Source organism: Oncorhynchus nerka, linkage group LG22 (assembly GCF_034236695.1).
Source record: "Oncorhynchus nerka isolate Pitt River linkage group LG22, Oner_Uvic_2.0, whole genome shotgun sequence".
In the NCBI taxonomy this organism is placed as follows: Eukaryota; Metazoa; Chordata; class Actinopteri; order Salmoniformes; family Salmonidae; genus Oncorhynchus; species Oncorhynchus nerka.
The window spans coordinates 30687534-30701330 of record NC_088417.1 but is presented as its reverse complement, the minus strand read 5'-3'; the positions used below and the strand labels follow the sequence as shown (position 1 = coordinate 30701330).

Sequence of the window (13797 nt, the reverse complement as noted above, 5' to 3'; positions counted from 1 at the left end):
ATCGCCACATCTCAGACTTTAAGCACCTCAATACATCTCAGACTAAGTATCTCCTCCGTATAGGAAGTACATCAAAAACAGACCCGCCTGGTTATTAGGACCATGTGCACGCATCCTCCTGAGACGTTTAAAAGGCATTTAAGAGCTGGTACATCTCTAAAGAATTAGATATACAATTATATGCGCTCATTCTGTAGGTCTACATTTTACTGCTCTTGGCAGTAGTCCACTGTATGTACTGGAGAAGAGGGGTGAAAATGTTGTTACATAGGGAGTAATGGACATGCATAATCCAATGTTCCCCTTGAGTTCCCTCTCTCTCTCTCTCTCTCTTCTCTTCTTCTCTCTATCTTCTCTCTTTCTCTCTCTCTCTCTCTCTGCACTATATCTCATCTCAGAACAGAAACACAATTTTGTATCTAAGTAACCACGGCAGTATGATAAAGACAAGGGCCCTGAATTGCAGTGTCTGTCCGTGTTATCTGTGAGTAGCCATTATCACACAACCAACCACACAACAGAAAGTGAATCCCTATACTGCTCCCTGTGGCTGTGCTTGGGTTAATGCAACTTTGTAGCTGATTGCAATGGCACAGAACACAGTACAGAGTTGTATTATCACTAGAAACCGTCTTATCCCTTTTGCCCCTGGCCTCGACCAAGTCAAGTGACTGCACTTACAAAGAGCTTACGCTTCACATGATTTCACGATAACCAGTTCAACACACATACTGTTTCTCCCTCCCGCATGGGCAAGGAATGTCCTGGATCCCCCTTGACTGTACTGCTTCTATGGTGGCTGAGTTTGTAGCCTTGTATGTTACGGGCGGATTCATTGTAATCCAAAGGAATTGACATAAATAAGAGTTTTAATAGGATCCGGTGGTGTTTTTGATCCAGTACCAGTATAGTGGTGGAACACTCTCCTGTTCTGTGTGTTCATGCTAAACATGCTTCTCCGAGGCTCAAATCGCACCCTGTTCCCTAGGGCCCATAGGGCTCTGGTCAAAAATAGCGCGCAATATAGGGAATAGGGCGCCTTTTGGGACACAACCCATCTATCCCACCCAACAACAAAGATAACATGTTATTGCTTAAGAACAGAGAGGCAGCCCTCGTGGAACATTCATGCGGTTTATTATGATGAACATCTGGAAATCCCCTCTCAGAAGGAATCTGCACCTTAGGCCTACGATGTGGGAGGGAGAGAAAACGAGACGAGGGCTAATTGTGTGTATTGGCTCAGGTTGTGTGACAGCCAGGCATAGGCTGTACATTACCACCATTATTCTATTATAGAAGACTGGAGGAGTCAGAGTTCTGACCGGAACATTCTCGCTATAGAGTCTGAGGCAGGGTTCTGCAGGGAGAGAGAAAGAGAGAGAGAGAGAGAAAGAGAGAGCAGACCCACCTCAGCTGGGGCTAAACCCTCGCCGGTAACACAACATTAAAAACACACTAAATCTCCTCACTCTGTCTGTCTTTCTGTTTGTCTTCCTCTCTGGCTGTCTGTCTCTATCTGTATCTATCGCTCTCTCTCCCTCTATATATTCAGTGTAAATCTATCTCTCTCTCCCTCTATATATTCAGTGTAAATCTATCTCTCTCTCCCTCTATATATTCAGTGTATATCTCTCTCTCTCCCTCTATATATTCAGTGTATCTCTCTCTCTCTCTCCCTCTATATATTCAGTGTAAATCTATCTCTCTCTCCCTCTATATATTCAGTGTATCTCTCTCTCTCTCTCCCTCTATATATTCAGTGTAAATCTATCTCTCTCTCCCTCTATATATTCAGTGCATCTCTCTCTCTCTCTCCCTCTATATATTCAGTGTAAATCTCTCTCTCTCTCCCTCTATATATTCAGTGTATATCTATCTCTCTCTCCCTCTATATATTCAGTGTATATCTCTCTCTCTCTCCCTCTATATATTCAGTGTATATCTCTATCTCTCTCCCTCTATATATTCAGTGTATATCTCTCTCTCTCCCTCTATATATTCAGTGTATATCTCTCTCTCTCTCCCTCTATATATTCAGTGTATATCTCTATCTCTCCCTCTATATATTCAGTGTATATCTATCTCTCTCTCCCTCTATATATTCAGTGTATATCTCTCTCTCTCTCCCTCTATATATTCAGTGTATATCTCTATCTCTCTCCCTCTATATATTCAGTGTATATCTCTCTCTCTCTCCCTCTATATATTCAGTGTATATCTCTCTCTCTCTCCCTCTATATATTCAGTGTATATCTCTATCTCTCTCCCTCTATATATTCAGTGTATATCTATCTCTCTCTCCCTCTATATATTCAGTGTATATCTCTATCTCTCTCCCTCTATATATTCAGTGTATATCTATCTCTCTCTCCCTCTATATATTCAGTGTAAATCTCTCTCTCTCTCCCTCTATATATTCAGTGTATATCTATCTCTCTCTCCCTCTATATATTCAGTGTAAATCTCTCTCTCTCTCCCTCTATATATTCAGTGTATATATCTCTCTCTCTCCCTCTATATATTCAGTGTATATCTCTCTCTCTCTCCCTCTATATATTCAGTGTATATCTCTCTCTCTCTCCCTCTATATATTCAGTGTAAATCTCTCTCTCTCTCCCTCTATATATTCCGTGTGTATCTCTCTCTCTCTCTACCTCTATATATTCAGTGTAAATCTCTCTCTCTATATATATTCAGTGTAAATCTCTCTCTCTCTATATATTCAGTGTAAATCTCTCTCTCTATATATATATATATATATTCAGTGTATATCTATCTCTCTCTCCCTCTCTATATACAGTGTATATCTCTCGCTCCCTCTATATTCAGTGTATATCTATCTCTCTCTCCCTCTCTATATACAGTGTATATCTCTCTCTCCCTCTATATACAGTGTATATCTATCTCTCTCTCCCTCTATATATACAGTGTATATCTATCTCTCTCTCCCTCTATATATACAGTGTATATCTATCTCTCTCTCCCTCTATATATACAGTGTATATCTATCTCTCTCTCCCTCTATATATACAGTGTATATCTATCTCTCTCTCCCTCTATATACAGTGTATATCTATCTCTCTCTCCCTCTATATATTCAGTGTATATCTCTCTCTCTCCCTCTATATATTCAGTGTATATCTCTCTATTCAGTGTATATCTCTCTCTCCCTCCCTCTATATATTCAGTGTATATCTCTCTCTCTCTCCCTCTATATATTCAGTGTAAATCTCTCTCTCTCTCCCTCTATATATTCAGTGTGTATCTCTCTCTCTCTCTCTACCTCTATATATTCAGTGTAAATCTCTCTCTCTATATATATTCAGTGTAAATCTCTCTCTCTCTATATATTCAGTGTAAATCTCTCTCTCTATATATATATATATTCAGTGTATATCTATCTCTCTCTCCCTCTCTATATACAGTGTATATCTCTCTCTCCCTCTATATACAGTGTATATCTATCTCTCTCTCCCTCTCTATATACAGTGTATATCTATCTCTCTCTCCCTCTATATACAGTGTATATCTATCTCTCTCTCCCTCTATATATCCAGTGTATATCTATCTCTCTCTCCCTCTATATACAGTGTATATCTATCTCTCTCTCCCTCTCTATATAAAGTGTATATCTATCTCTCTCTCCCTCTATATATACAGTGTATATCTCTCTCTCTCTCCCTCTATATACAGTGTATATCTATCTCTCTCTCCCTCTCTATATAAAGTGTATATCTATCTCTCTCTCCCTCTATATATACAGTGTATATCTATCTCTCTCTCCCTCTATATACAGTGTATATCTATCTCAATTCAATTCAATTCAAGGGCTTTATTGGCATGGGAAACATGTGTTAACATTGCCAAAGCAAGTGAGGTAGACAACATACAAAGTGAATATATAAAGTGAAAAACAACAAAAATTAACAGTAAACATTACACATACAGAAGTTTCAAAACAGTAAAGACATTACAAATGTCATATTATATATATATACAATATATATATATCTCTCTCTCCCTCTATATACAGTGTATATCTATCTCTCTCTCCCTCTATATATACAGTGTATATCTATCTCTCTCTCCTTCTCTATATACAGTGTATATCTATCTCTCTCTCCCTCTATATATACAGTGTATATCTATCTCTCTCTCCCTCTCCATATACAGTGTATCTCTCTCTCCCTCTATATACAGTGTATATCTATCTCTCTCTCCCTCTCTATATACAGTGTATATCTCTCTCTCCCTCTATATACAGTGTATATCTATCTCTCTCTCCCTCTCTATATACAGTGTATATCTCTCTCTCCCTCTCTATATACAGTGTATATCTCTCTCTCTCTGCCTCTCTATATAAAGTGTATATCTATCTCTCTCTCCTCTATATATAGTGTATATCTATCTCTCTCCCTCTCTATATACAGTGTATATCTCTCTCTCTCCTCTCTATATAAGTGTATATCTATCTCTCTCCCTCTCTATATAAAGTGTATATCTATCTCTCTCTCCTCTATATATACAGTGTATATCTATCTCTCTCTCCTCTATATACACAGTGTATATCTATCTCTCTCTCCCTCTCTATATAAAGTGTATATCTATCTCTCTCCCTCTCCATATTAAGTGTATATCTATCTCTCTCTCCCTCTATATATTCAGTGTAAATCTCTCTCTCTCTCCCTCTATATATTCAGTGTAAATCTCTCTCTCTATATATATTCAGTGTAAATCTCTCTCTCTCTCTATATATTCAGTGTATATCTCTCTCTCCCTCTATATACATATATATATTCAGTGTATATCTGTATAACTCTCTCTCCCTCTATATACAGTGTATATCTCTCTCTCCCTCTCTATTCAGTGTATATCTATCTCTATCTCCCTCTCTATATACAGTGTATATCTATCTCTCTCCCCCTCTCTATATAAAGTGTATATCTATCTCTCTCTCTCTCTATATACAGTGTATAACTCTCTCTCCCTCTATATACAGTGTATATCTATCTCTCTCTCCCTCTCTATATACAGTGTATATCTATCTCTCTCTCCCTCTCTATATACATTACATTTACATTTAAATCATTTAGCAGACGCTCTTATACAGTGTATATCTATCTCTCTCTCCCTCTCTATATAAAGTGTATATCTATCTCTCTCTCTCTCTATATACAGTGTATATCTATCTCTCTCTCCCTCTATATACAGTGTATATCTATCTCTCTCTCCCTCTCCATATACAGTGTATATCTATCTCTCTCTCCCTCTCTATATACAGTGTATATCTATCTCTCTCTCCCTCTCTATATAAAGTGTATATCTATCTCTCTCTTCCTCTATATACAGTGTATATCTATCTCTCTCTCCCTCTATATTCAGTGTATATCTAGCTCTCTCTATATTCAGTGTATATCTATCTCTCTCTATATTCAGTGTATATCTAGCTCTATATATATTCAGTGTATATCTAGCTCTCTCCCTCTCTATATTCAGTATATATCTAGCTCTCTCCCTCTCCATATACAGTGTATCTCTCTCTCTCTCTCTCTCTCTCTATATATATATATATATATATATATATATATATATATATATATATATATACAGTGTATATCTATCTCTCTCTATATATATACAGTGTATATCTATCTCTCTCTCCCTCTCTATATTCAGTGTATATCCATCTCTCTCTGTCTTGCTAGTATGACTGGTATGGGAACATGCAAATCAGTGCCTGAAGCGACGATTGACTAGGGCTTATTTCAGTAAGCAACACAACCTCAAAACAAACAGTTACATTCACAAATGAACTTAACACTCCAACAGTTTGTTTTACCAGGGCCAGGGGGTGAATGAGGACGCAAAGGTGATTTCTAGATGTTTATGTCTGAATCTGAGGCCTATCATTGATCAGGTCCTCATGTTGGTTTGGAGAGACAGAGAGAGCATTTTTTCCCCCTGACCACAACCCACACACAACTCTAAGTTACAACCAATTACGTCTACCACCATGTGTCTATGGTTACAACTGTTTACATGGAGTGTCAATATTTCAAAAGATTCTACACCATGCAGGCCAAGCTGCATACTTTTTTCTTTGTCATAAATAACAGATATTTTAACATCATTTCAACCTTGAGTTTCATGTCCTTCCTGGTTGTAGTATTGTGTTGTTGCCAGATGACACGATTTCAATTGAATCCCTTAGCAAAGTTCAAATAACGTCTCTCCTACCGTCTCACTTAACCCGTTCTGTCAGTGTGATTCTACATTACTATGAAAACGACACATGAAAGAGTAACATGAATAAAGTAGGCCCCCATAACTCCTGGGACCGCCTATATCTTATTACAGAAGAACATTGGGAGACTTTCAACAGTGTAAACAATCAGGAACAATTAGGCTCTCCGTGGCCTCTTTTCCTGAGACGCCTCTGGCTACATCCCAAATGGAGCCCTATCACCTAGATAATGTCCTACTTTGACCAGAGCTCTGGTCAAAAGTAGTACACTATATAGGGAATAGGGTGCCGTTTGGGATGTAGACTGAGTATCTGCGTAAATAGTCAAATGCTCTTTCGCTTCGCATACCAGTGAAGACAATGTGAAACGATTAAACAAAGCTACATGGCTTTGATTATTCAATAAGGCAAACACTGAGGCTAAGCTATGATTAATACAGACCGTTTGACTTATTTTTTAGCACTAAAGATAAGCTATTATAAAGATATGGTAAATAGAGTCTGTTAGACCACTCTATGGGCATTATGGCTAAACTATTGTAAAGATATGGTAAATAGAGGCCGTTTGACCACTCTATGGGCATTATGGCTAAACTATTGTAAAGATATGGTAAATAGAGGCCGTTTGACCACTCTATGGGCATTATGGCTAAACTATTGTAAAGATATGGTAAATAGAGTCAGTTAGACCACTCTATGGGCATTATGGCTAAACTATTGTAAAGATATGGTAAATAGAGGCCGTTTGACCACTCTATGGGCATTATGGCTAAACTATTGTAAAGATATGGTAAATAGAGTCAGTTAGACCACTCTATGGGCATTATGGCTAAACCATTGTAAAGATATGGTAAATAGAGGCCGTTTGACCACTCTATGGGCATTATGGCTAAACTATTGTAAAGATATGGTAAATAGAGGCCGTTTGACCACTCTATGGGCATTATGGCTAAACTATTGTAAAGATATGGTAAATAGAGTCAGTTAGACCACTCTATGGGCATTATGGCTAAACTATTGTAAAGATATGGTAAATAGAGTCCGTTAGACCACTCTATGGGCATAATGGCTAAACTATTGTAAAGATATGGTAAATAGAGGCTGTTTGACCACTCTATGGGCATTATGGCTAAACTATTGTAAAGATATGGTAAATAGAGTCCGTTAGACCACTCTATAGACATTATGGCTAAACTATTGTAAAGATATGGTAAATAGAGTCCGTTAGACCACTCTATAGACATTATGGCTAAACTATTGTAAAGATATGGTAAAGTCCGTTAGAGTCCGTTAGACCACTCTATGGGCATTATGGCTAAACTATTGTAAAGATATGGTAAATAGAGTCCGTTAGACCACTCTATAGACATTATGGCTAAACTATTGTAAAGATATGGTAAATAGAGTCCGTTAGACCACTCTATAGGCATTATGGCTAAACTATTGTAAAGATATGGTAAATAGAGTCCGTTAGACCACTCTATAGACATTATGGCTAAACTATTGTAAAGATATGGTAAATAGAGTCCGTTTGACCACTCTATAGACATTATGGCTAAACTATTGTAAAGATATGGTAAATAGAGTCCGTTAGACCACTCTATGGGCATTATGGCTAAACTATTGTAAAGATATGGTAAATAGAGTCCGTTAGACCACTCTATAGGCATTATGGCTAAACTATTGTAAAGATATGGTAAATAGAGTCCGTTAGACCACTCTATAGACATTATGGCTAAACTATTGTAAAGATATGGTAAATAGAGTCCGTTAGACCACTCTATAGACATTATGGCTAAACTATTGTAAAGATATGGTAAATAGAGTCCGTTAGACCACTCTATAGGCATTATGGCTAAACTATTGTAAAGATATGGTAAATAGAGTCCGTTTGACCACTCTATGGGCATTATGGCTAAACTATTGTAAAGATATGGTAAATAGAGTCCGTTAGACCACTCTATAGGCATTATGGCTAAACTATTGTAAAGATATGGTAAATAGAGTCCGTTTGACCACTCTATAGACATTATGGCCGTTAGACCACTCTATAGACATTATGGCTAAACTATTGTAAAGATATGGTAAATAGAGTCCGTTTGACCACTCTATAGACATTATGGCTAAACTATTGTAAAGATATACGTAAATAGAGTCCGTTAGACCACTCTATAGAAACATTATGGCTAAACTATTGTAAAGATATGGTAAATAGAGTCCGTTATGACCACTCTATGGGCATTATGGCTAAACTATTGTAAAGATATGGTAAATAGAGTCCGTTAGACCACTCTATAGACATTATGGCTAAACTATTGTAAAAATATGGTAAATAGAGTCCGTTAGACCACTCTATAGGCATTATGGCTAAACTATTGTAAAGATATGGTAAATAGAGTCCGTTTGACCACTCTATAGACATTATGGCTAAACTATTGTAAAGATATGGTAAATAGAGTCCGTTTGACCACTCTATGGGCATTATGGCTAAACTATTGTAAAGCTATGGTAAATAGAGTCAGTTAGACCACTCTATAGACATTATGGCTAAACTATTGTAAAGATATGGTAAATAGAGTCCGTTAGACCACTCTATGGGCATTATGGCTAAACTATTGTAAAGATATGGTAAATAGAGTCCGTTAGACCACTCTATAGACATTATGGCTAAACTATTGTAAAAATATGGTAAATAGAGTACGTTAGACCACTCTATAGACATTATGGCTAAACTATTGTAAAGATATGGTAAATAGAGGCCGTTTGACCACTCTATGGGCATTATGGCTAAACTATTGTAAAGATATGGTAAATAGAGTCCGTTAGACCACTCTATAGACATTATGGCTAAACTATTGTAAAGATATGGTAAATAGAGTCCGTTTGACCACTCTATGGGCATTATGGCTAAACTATTGTAAAGATATGGTAAATAGAGTCCGTTAGACCACTCTATAGACATTATGGCTAAACTATTGTAAAGATATGGTAAATAGAGTCCGTTTGACCACTCTATAGGCATTATGGCTAAACTATTGTAAAGATATGGTAAATAGAGTCCGTTAGACCACTCTATGGGCATTATGGCTAAACTATTGTAAAGATATGGTAAATAGAGTCCGTTAGACCACTCTATAGACATTATGGCTAAACTATTGTAAAGATATGGTAAATAGAGTCCGTTAGACCACTCTATAGACATTATGGCTAAACTATTGTAAAGATATGGTAAATAGAGTCCGTTTGACCACTCTATGGGCATTATGGCTAAACTATTGTAAAGATATGGTAAATAGAGTCCGTTAGACCACTCTATAGGCATTATGGCTAAACTATTGTAAAGATATGGTAAATAGAGTCCGTTTGACCACTCTATAGACATTATGGCTAAACTATTGTAAAGATATGGTAAATAGAGTCCGTTAGACCACTCTATGGGCATTATGGCTAAACTATTGTAAAGATATGGTAAATAGAGTCCGTTAGACCACTCTATAGACATTATGGCTAAACTATTGTAAAGATATGGTAAATAGAGTCCGTTTGACCACTCTATGGGCATTATGGCTAAACTATAGTAAAGATATGGTAAATAGAGTCCGTTTGACCACTCTATGGACATTATGGCTAAACTATTGTAAAGCTATGGTAAATAGAGTCCGTTTGACCACTCTATGGGCATTATGGCTAAACTATTGTAAAGATATGGTAAATAGAGTCTGTTAGACCACTCTATGGGCATTATGGCTAAACTATTGTAAAGATATGGTAAATAGAGTCCGTTTGACCACTCTATGGGCATTATGGCTAAACTATTGTAAAGCTATGGTAAATAGAGTCCGTTAAACCACTCTATAGACATTATGGCTAAACTATTGTAAAGATATGGTAAATAGAGGCCGTTTGACCACTCTATGGGCATTATGGCTAAACTATTGTAAAGATATGGTAAATAGAGTCCCACTCTATGTTATGAAACTATTGTAAAGATATGGTAAATAGAGTCCACTCTATAGACATTATGGCTAAACTATTGTAAAGATATGGTAAATAGAGTCCGTTAGACCACTCTATAGACATTATGGCTAAACTATTGTAAAGATATGGTAAATAGAGTCCGTTAGACCACTCTATAGACATTATGGCTAAACTATTGTAAAGATATGGTAAATAGAGTCCGTTAGACCACTCTATAGACATTATGGCTAAACTATTGTAAAGATATGGTAAATAGAGTCCGTTTGACCACTCTATGGGCATTATGGCTAAACTATTGTAAAGATATGGTAAATAGAGTCCGTTTGACCACTCTATGGGCATTATGGCTAAACTATTGTAAAGATATGGTAAATAGAGTCCGTTAGACCACTCTATAGACATTATGGCTAAACTATTGTAAAGATATGGTAAATAGAGTCCGTTAGACCACTCTATAGGCATTATGGCTAAACTATTGTAAAGATATGGTAAATAGAGTCCGTTAGACCACTCTATAGACATTATGGCTAAACTATTGTAAAGATATGGTAAATAGAGTCCGTTAGACCACTCTATAGACATTATGGCTTATTGTAAAGATATGGTAAATAGAGTCCGTTAGACCACTCTATAGACATTATGGCTAAACTATTGTAAAGATATGGTAAATAGAGTCCGTTTGACCACTCTATGGGCATTATGGCTAAACTATTGTAAAGATATGGTAAATAGAGTCCGTTAGACCACTCTATGACATTATGGCTAAACTATTGTAAAGATATGGTAAATAGAGTCCGTTAGACCACTCTATAGACATTATGGCTAAACTATTGTAAAGATATGGTAAATAGAGTCCGTTAGACCACTCTATAGACATTATGGCTAAACTATTGTAAAGATATGGTAAATAGAGTCCGTTTGACCACTCTATGGGCATTATGGCTAAACTATTGTAAAGATATGGTAAATAGAGTCCGTTAGACCACTCTATAGACATTATGGCTAAACTATTGTAAAGATATGGTAAATAGAGTCCGTTAGACCACTCTATAGACATTATGGCTAAACTATTGTAAAGATATGGTAAATAGAGTCCGTTTGACCACTCTATGACATTATGGCTAAACTATTGTAAAGCTATGGTAAATAGAGTCCGTTTGACCACTCTATGGGCATTATGGCTAAACTATTGTAAAGATATGGTAAATAGAGTCCGTTTGACCACTCTATGGGCATTATGGCTAAACTATTGTAAAGATATGGTAAATAGAGTCTGTTTGACCACTCTATGGACATTATGGCTAAACTATTGTAAAGATATGGTAAATAGAGTTTGTACATTATGGCACTATGTAAGACTATGTGTAAACTGAGCATGCAAACTGGCTCTGGAGAGACAATGGTCAACTATTGTAAAGATATGGTAAATAGAGTCCGTTAGACCACTCTATAGGCATTATGGCTAAACTATTGTAAAGATATGGTAAATAGAGTCCGTTAATTAGGGATGTTAAGATCTTATGGGAATTATGGCTAAACTATTGTAAAGATATGGTAAATAGAATCCGTTTTACCACTCTATAGGGTTATGGCTAAACTATTGTAAAGATATGGTAAATAGAGTCCGTTAGACCACTCTAAATGGTGATTATGTCTAAACTATTGTAAAGATATGGTAAATAGAGTCCGTTAGACCACTCTATGGGCATTATGGCTAAACTATTGTAAAGATACATGGTAAATAGAGTCCTTTGACCTGGTGACTCTATCCACCATGCTGGCTAAACTATTGTAAATTATTCTAAATAGAGTCCGTTTGACCCTCTATAGCATTATTCCTAAACTATTGCACTACTTTTGAATAGAGCCCATTAGACCTCTATAGACATTATGGCTAAACTATTGTAAAGATATGGTAAATAGAGTCCGTTTGACCACTCTATGGGCATTATGGCTAAACTATTGTAAAGATATGGTAAATAGAGTCCGTTAGACCACTCTATAGACATTATGGCTAAACTATTGTAAAGATATGGTAAATAGAGTCCGTTAGACCGCTCTATGAAGAAACATTATGGCTAAACTATTGTTTGTAAAGCTAGGTATGGCAAACATGAAAAATATGGTAAATAGAGTCCGTTTGACCATGAATCTAAACTATTGGAATAAATTGAACTGACTGCATTCATTATGGAAATAAAACTATTGTAAAGATATGGTAAATAGAGTCCGTTTGACCACTCTATAGGCATTATGGCTAAACTATTGTAAAGATATGGTAAATAGAGTCCGTTTGACCACTCTATGGGCATTATGGCTAAACTATTGTAAAGATATGGTAAATAGAGTCTGTTTGACCACTCTATGGGCATTATGGCTAAACTATTGTAAAGCTATGGTAAATAGAGGCCCTATGGGCATTATGGCACGTGTGAGGAGACTGGTGTTACAACTGAGCATGCAAACTGGCTTGCTGGAGAGACAATGGTCAACTTAAAGCGTTAGACAACGAGTGCAATGCATATATGGCCACTATGGTCATAGCATTGCTCTGTCTCAAATCAACTTTAAACACTAATTAGGGATGTTAAGACGGAAAATGTCTGGTGGGAAATGTTGCTCCTACGAGAAGAGAATGGAGGCCAAATATTTTAACCAGCGGGGTTCAATACACTGACCCATAATTGAGGAAATGGTTCTATTCCAAATGGTGATTAGCCTGTCATCTTTTCACAGGAAGTCGGAGCACAAGCCGCTATGTCTGTCTCAAACCATTACATCGCAAAGATACACAGCTATTTGACCTTTGACCTGGTGACTCACTTCCCACCATGCTGGATCTGACAGGGTATATTATTCTGTCCGTACCCCAAATAGCACCATATTCCTTCTAGAGTGCACTACTTTTGACCAGGGCCCATGGACCTCCATTTGGCCTCCATTTCTCCCATAGGGCTCTTGTCAAAAGTACTGCACTATAAGGAATAGGGTGCCACTTGCACACTCTGTGTTGTTAGATCAAGATAAAAATGAATGACCTTTAACCGCAGGATGTAAACCACTGGCGGACAAAGGAAACATTGTCAGAGCTCTTATCATTATAATCAGTGTGAGAGCTAAATGAAGAAACACATTCACAACATTTGTTTTGTCAATGGCAAGGATGGCAAACATGAAAAACGGTTTCTTATTATGAATCCGCATAGCAATAAATTGAACTGACTGCATTTCAGTCACTGACATTGGAGAAATAGAAACAGTTATTTTTGTCACACGCAGCAGGAGAAGTAAAAGTAAAGCCATACACCTAAATAACCAAAGGAATGACATTGATTACATTTAGCCAATTAAAAACCCAAACAAATCCCACTGCAGTATAAGATCAATCAAAGAGCGAAAAACAAGGAAAAACGTCCCTTTGAATCTAATTAAAAAAGTATTCTTAATTAACTCTGAAGAGATTGAAATGAAGGAATTGTAAGATCTCTCTCAATTTGTCTCAACATTATTAATATTCACTGTCACTGTCAACTCATCTTATTTCATTTCATCATCCTCCCATCATCCTTTAA

The 13797-nt window shown here is 36.7% G+C and overlaps 1 protein-coding gene across 2 annotated transcripts in view; it reads right to left on the bottom strand.

The window, feature by feature from the left end:
- LOC115104519 (partitioning defective 3 homolog) overlaps nucleotides 1–13797 on the bottom strand; it is a 581101-nt gene that overhangs the window by 15411 nt on the left and 551893 nt on the right. The window lies entirely within an intron of this gene.